Here is a 6000-nt window from a genome sequence, read left to right as displayed (position 1 = left end):
TTACTAATGGCTGCCATGAAATCCTCGGCGCGAGAGTATCGAACGTGCTTGCTGTAGCAGTACAATGGCAAACCGAGACAATTGCAATTTACCCAAAGCATTTGCGCTTTCCTTTAATGACGATATACGAAAGTTTCCCATGAAATTAAATCGCCAGCAGATTCCCTTACTCCGCGTTATAATTATCGCAAAGAACTCTCTTTCAATTTGACGTAGCAAAATATGCAAAGAGCGATCGCAATCCTCACGACTAATGGATTTTTTTCTTCTCGGTGACTACGGAAATTCTAGTTGGAGCGAGAGCATATTGTTCACAAGGACATTTCGAGCACTCGAGTTGACCTCGACGATCGGCCAATTACTCATGGGATAACATCAAATCGATGATAAGAAGGGTTTAAAGAAGGGCAGGAGCGAAGAAAAGGAATTAGGAGAGAGAGGGAGCATATTGGGGTGCCAGTGGAGAATCTTAGAGATGAACGAGCTCGATCATGAGATATATAGGATATAGCGCTCCAACGAATTCTTCGGAGTTTCTTCGAGGAAGTCTATTGGAAGCTCGAAAGCCGTGACAAAAGATGGCCGAACTGATATCGACAGAGTTCTTCCCTCTTTTGGTCAGCACAACCTGGAACCATGCATGGTACACAACTCAATTCAATGAATTGACTGCTTCGGCTACGCTGAACCCGAGACTAAAATTCATCCTTTTCGACAACTGAATCTCTCCCATCTGGTAGAGTTTGTAAAACATATCTTGAAATTTTAATTCCGTATCTAAAATTTATTTTATTACGATTTAATTTCATACCAATTATCTGGTGCTAAATGATGATTGACGCGAATTTCTTTGAGACAATATAGAATAATCGATTATCCACTACGGTTTGTAAATGCAAATAATTTAAGAAATTGGCGTTATGAATAGCTGGAGAAATATTACTCGTAATATTGGCACTGGAACATTGTAACTATTGTAAATTTCTACAACCAATCTATCCAGCGAGCGAAAGCTCGCCGCTTCTAATGCTAATTTCAAGCTCGCTCGTCGATCCAGCATGCGGCAAAGTTTTACAATCAGGTTGGAGGCTAATTCAGCTGGTGAAGAAAACACAGCAGCGGCAGGCGTATACCGATGGAAAAATTAAAATTACGACTTGATTTATCGCCAAAGTTCTCACGGTCGAGGAGCGAAAAAGTTTTGCTTGGAAAAAAAGAGATTTTACCTTAGGATGTCTCTGTTTGGCAGGAAAAAAGCTCTTTTCTTACTTTCCCTCTTTCGTTCCTTCTTCTTTCCTTCCCCTCACCTAGCTCCGACCATCTCTCTCTCTCTCTCTCTCTCCCTCCCTTCCTCCCCCTCTTCAAATCTCTTCTTCTCTCCAATAGCGACGTCGTTCTTTATTCAAAGTTGTAATAACGTTTGGCAGATGTTTCTGATATAGTGGCGAAGCTCCGTGCCGTTTTATTCCGCAAACTTTTATCGAGTCAATTTAAGTTGCGACCCGGGACTACATCGTCCGTTCCCTTCTTTTTCTTCCCTTCTCTCCCACATTTTTCATTCTTTCTTAACTTTGTATATTTCAGTCTGGCCGCTGCATCCAACGTGATTTTTACTCGCAAAACTGCGATCAGAGAAATATCCAGCCAGAATCAAGCGTCACTCGCTCTCGTGTCCTGCAACATTTTTTACCCGCCACAAATTTATCGCCCATTGCAAAGCGTGATCTCTAGAAACGCGCTACGACTTGTACATGAGTGATCTATGCGGCACATGTAAATATCAAAGAGCTAAGATCGGTAGATAACTTTATTTCATCTCACGTACAAATCCAATTCAGATATGATTTTCCATTTCAAATCGAGCGTATATCAAAATTCGGCATATCTCATCCATATCAATGGAAGGGTGTAGCGCCTCCTTTCAGAATTGTATTACTTCTTAGCGAAATATAGCGATAATGTATTGCGTGTCTTTTCATGCCCTTTCATTGCAAATAATAATCTAGTGCTCTATATTTTTAATGTCAATCTCACTATAACAATTCATAGTATGGGAAAAAGGTATTCGTAAATAAGGAATAAGATTCCTTATTTTTCCTTTGAAATAAAAATGGAAACCAGTGTTAAATTTTGCGCCATCTGTAACTTAACCAAGAGATTCCTTTCTATTTCATCGTTGAAAGATAATTGTACGATCTTTCGAGCACACTGAAAAACAGAACCGGTTGAAAGTAAGCAGGACTCTTACTTTACCAACAGCGGCTCCTTCGATATTAGTCGTAGGCAAGGTAGACTTTAGTGGAAAGATGTTGGTACACCTTAGTCTTAGAGAGAGAAACTTTATATATATAATTTAAATAAAAGACTAACTACAGAAAAAAAATATTAACCAATATTTTGCATAATATGAAATCTAACAACAATTAAAATTCTTCCAATTATAATTCACAGTGTAATTTAAGTCTTTGTTTAGAAGAATAGAACCTCGCATGCTTGACAATCTATAAAAATTAAGTTACGATCGATGAAAATTAATGCAAATTGATTGGCTGTTATAGTCACGCAACGGAACTCTCGGAGTTACTCGCATTCCTCGCCACAAAGTTCGCATAACCGAAGCAGCAAAGTAGGATTACTTATGATACAAAGACGTCGCTCTACATTTACAAAAAAAATTTGCAGAAAAAAGAATCGCTTTTATATTACTGCAAAATATTGTAGCATTTAAAAAAGAACAGAAAAAAGTAATGGCTACTACAACAGCCGAATATAAGAGGGCTAAAAAAAATCGTTTCGTCGCTTTAACGGATGATTCAGCGGCGAGAATAATTAGCATTTACGATGGAGGGATGTGGTCAATGGAGGATTAGCATGGGTAGAAGGAGAAGAGCAGGGGATTTGACCTCTTTGGGGGTCCTCGTAGCACCTTGCACGCGGCCCCGAGAGTATTCGGGAAAACGCAGGTAAATACCAGAGGCTTCCGTACTGGCACATTCTCAGACTCTCTCGGAGAGAAGAAGAGGAACCGTGTGCCAGAGCACTGGTAGTACACAGAGCCACGCAGCATAAGCGGTATAAGGTTTAGAGCGAGCCGAGTCGAGAACCACCTGTAATGCGCGTAACGGTACCGCAGCGTGTACTGTGGCGCCCCGCGGAGGCAGAACAAACTAAAAGTTTCTTAGGCGAGGTCGAGCGACCGCATACCACACCACGATCACGATCCGGAATCGCGTCGCAGCCAACAGCCAGCAGCAGCAGCAACAGTCGAGGCTCGTTTCATTCCGGCAAAACATTCCAATTAACAGTTCCTTTTGAACGCGCGTCACTGACCTTCAAGTGCCGGAACGCTCCGCGTGAGATGTGCAGAGAGGAAAATTTGACCTGTGCTATATAGTATTCGGCCGGTGCATGTGACAACACCGCCCTTTTCTATCCTTTTTCCTCCACCTCGGCGATCCTTGGCCTCTCTCTCTCTCTCTCTCTCTCTCTCTCCCTCTTTCTCCCCCTTGTGCTTATTCCGTCTCTCCGTACCTCGCTCCGCTCCGCTCACCATCATCCCATCCTGCCTGTCCTGCCTGCCTTGAGAATCCTCGTGGACTCGGTCGCGATCGCGTGTTCCTTCGCGCTCTACTCGATCTTTCCAAGGAAGACTCGCGCGAAAACTTACCATATTTTTCTGGATTAAAGACGTAAGTTATCTACACCACTACATCTCCCTCTCTCGCTCCCCTGGTACCAACAACCTACTCCATCGATCCCGAGTACGTTGATCCTCGCTCAAGCGTGCTGTTTATTTTCCCAGTGCAGGAAGATTAATGTTTGCGTAACGAGGAAAAGTGATTCTTGTCAACGAAAGATTCTTGTGAGAAAGTCCAGTGCGTCTTACCGTATAGTGTGCGTTGCATCGAGAATTTTGTGAAGAATTTGGAAAATTTCCCTGTTATCGGAGACCTGAAATCAGTGGTTCAGTTTGGAATTTCGAGTTTTAAATTGTTTCACAGTGAAGAGAATATTTAGCGTGAAAAGAAGCGCAGTTTCAATTCGAGGTGGCAGAGGATTGAGATGTACTTGGAGATTTCGCGAGAGTCCATGTTGATCTCGGAGACATCGATGCCTGTTGTGCATGCTCGCTTATCGTTCAGTTGACCTCTTGGGCTTTATTCTCACAAAGGGAATCGCCCATGCCGTGTTTTAGCTCTCTAGGAGAGTGTGAGAACACGTTTATATTTACTGTTGACGTATATACCTCCTCGTCATCATTTAAAAGCCTGATGAAGCTCATTGTTCGAGCCGCTTGATAGCTATTTCTGGTTTTTCATATATATATATATATATATGTATATACGTATACTACATACACGTACGCAAAGCGAGTTTTAATATGGAACTTTCGACGACGTGGCTGCTTCGGACCAAACAATCTGGTTAATTTGCAAGCAATGCTCGTGAACGGGTTAACGCTGAAAGCAGAAAAAATTCTTTTACGCTTTGAAGCATTCGAAACCTTTCCAGGTTGGTCACAGCTGGCTTGTTCGACGATTCGTCACCCTCAGTATGCAACGTTCAGCGTCAGGCAATTTCTGCCAACATGGCCTAGTTGCTCTAAATTGCCCAAAATATATCTATTTACAGTGTTTACCATCCCGCAGCTGAATAAACATAATTCCCAATCGTCAGCTCAACACTCGACAACTCAAACTGCTCGATTTTACCGCAAAATTCTGGAAAGCTTGAGTGCCGATGGTACAAAATACGTAAGAAAACAAGGTGGCCATAATAAAAATACCTAGAAAGCAGAACAGGCCTGGAGCCTTCCCGAAGAAATCTCGATCGGGTTTAACCTTATTCTCGAGTTAATTTATCATTTAGGTGAATTGCAGGGGTCGTTAATCAAATTATCTCGAGTGTGACTGTCCCTCGGGTCATGATCAATCGTTACAGTGGATAGAACAGACGCGAGGAATGTCGTTAATTAATTTTCTTATTCGCGGAGGTGGGATATAGGTATTTTTAGCGAGCATGCACAGGGGACGGATCTGGTTGGGATTGCTTGGGAGTAGGTGCTGCGGCTGACACGAAGAGGCTGGAGAGAATGAAGTTTAAAATGGCGCGTTGCATCGTAACTGGAGGGCTGCGCAAATGTAGCCTGAGGATTCCTGGCGGCAGCCTGGCTGGGAGCCATTAAATACATGCCACCTCCAGCTCGCAAACTTTTTCGTGCCACTCATGTGCCTTCCACGTGCAGCATTCCTCGTATCGCATTATCGAAGGTGCTTCGGACTCTCCCAAAGATCCGACCTGACGTTTTCTCCAACCCTCGAAGATTCCTCTCGAATCCCGAGACTCCATTTGCCATCAGCCCACCGCAGGCCTACCACTGCTCTGAAACAGCACACCAATACTGGCATCTCGACAATGTCTTATCTCGTCACTGATAAGAGTCTTTATTCCGAGGACTCGATGGATATATCTCGTTTGCTCGAAATTGCTTACGTAAAAAAAGAATAATTCCTTCTCCATGCGCTTCCGACAATCAGTGAAAGTTGTTACGTGTCTCGAAAAGATATTCATAATGACTGTTCGGTGTACGTATATACAAGACAGGTTGGAACGTCACATTTCTTAACAATACCGGGCGGTATATATTTATTTTGTTATATTTCAATGGGGCACAGTCACGTGTAATATACTTTGCATATCAACATGGGAAAGAGTTAATTAACGTTTCCGTTATTTCTTATAATAAGTGCTTCGCACAATACGTCCCTCGATACAGTATTTATATACTTATAGAAAGGATCGTTTATTCCAACTTGCATCCTATCACCGCGTGTTCAACGATCTAAATGTTCGATTAGGCGAAAGTACGTTCAAGGACAATCGAACGAGCCTCGATTCAATCACAAATACACACACACACACACACGTCGATCCGTCGCGTTGGCATCTACACGAGTGGTCCATCCTTGAATGCAAAGTGGATGAAGATCAAAGAGAAAA

The 6000-nt window shown here is 42.7% G+C and overlaps 1 protein-coding gene across 1 annotated transcript in view; it reads left to right on the top strand.

Moving 5' to 3' along the window:
* The first annotated feature begins 3309 nt into the window (after nucleotides 1-3309).
* Myo10A (Myosin 10A) overlaps nucleotides 3310-6000 on the top strand; it is a 38507-nt gene continuing 35816 nt past the window's right edge. The window contains exon 1 of the mRNA XM_066728212.1: nucleotides 3310-3689. The gene's annotated coding sequence lies outside the window, so the exon portion shown is untranslated. The remainder of the gene's footprint in view (nucleotides 3690-6000) is intronic.

This window comes from Prorops nasuta, unplaced genomic scaffold (assembly GCF_024137725.1).
Source record: "Prorops nasuta isolate Cenicafe-Biocafe unplaced genomic scaffold, Cenicafe_Pnas_1.2 PNAS00006, whole genome shotgun sequence".
Lineage (NCBI taxonomy): Eukaryota > Metazoa > Arthropoda > Insecta > Hymenoptera > Bethylidae > Prorops > Prorops nasuta.
Note: the sequence above shows the minus strand (reverse complement) of the source record. Positions and strands in the feature narration are given on the sequence as shown.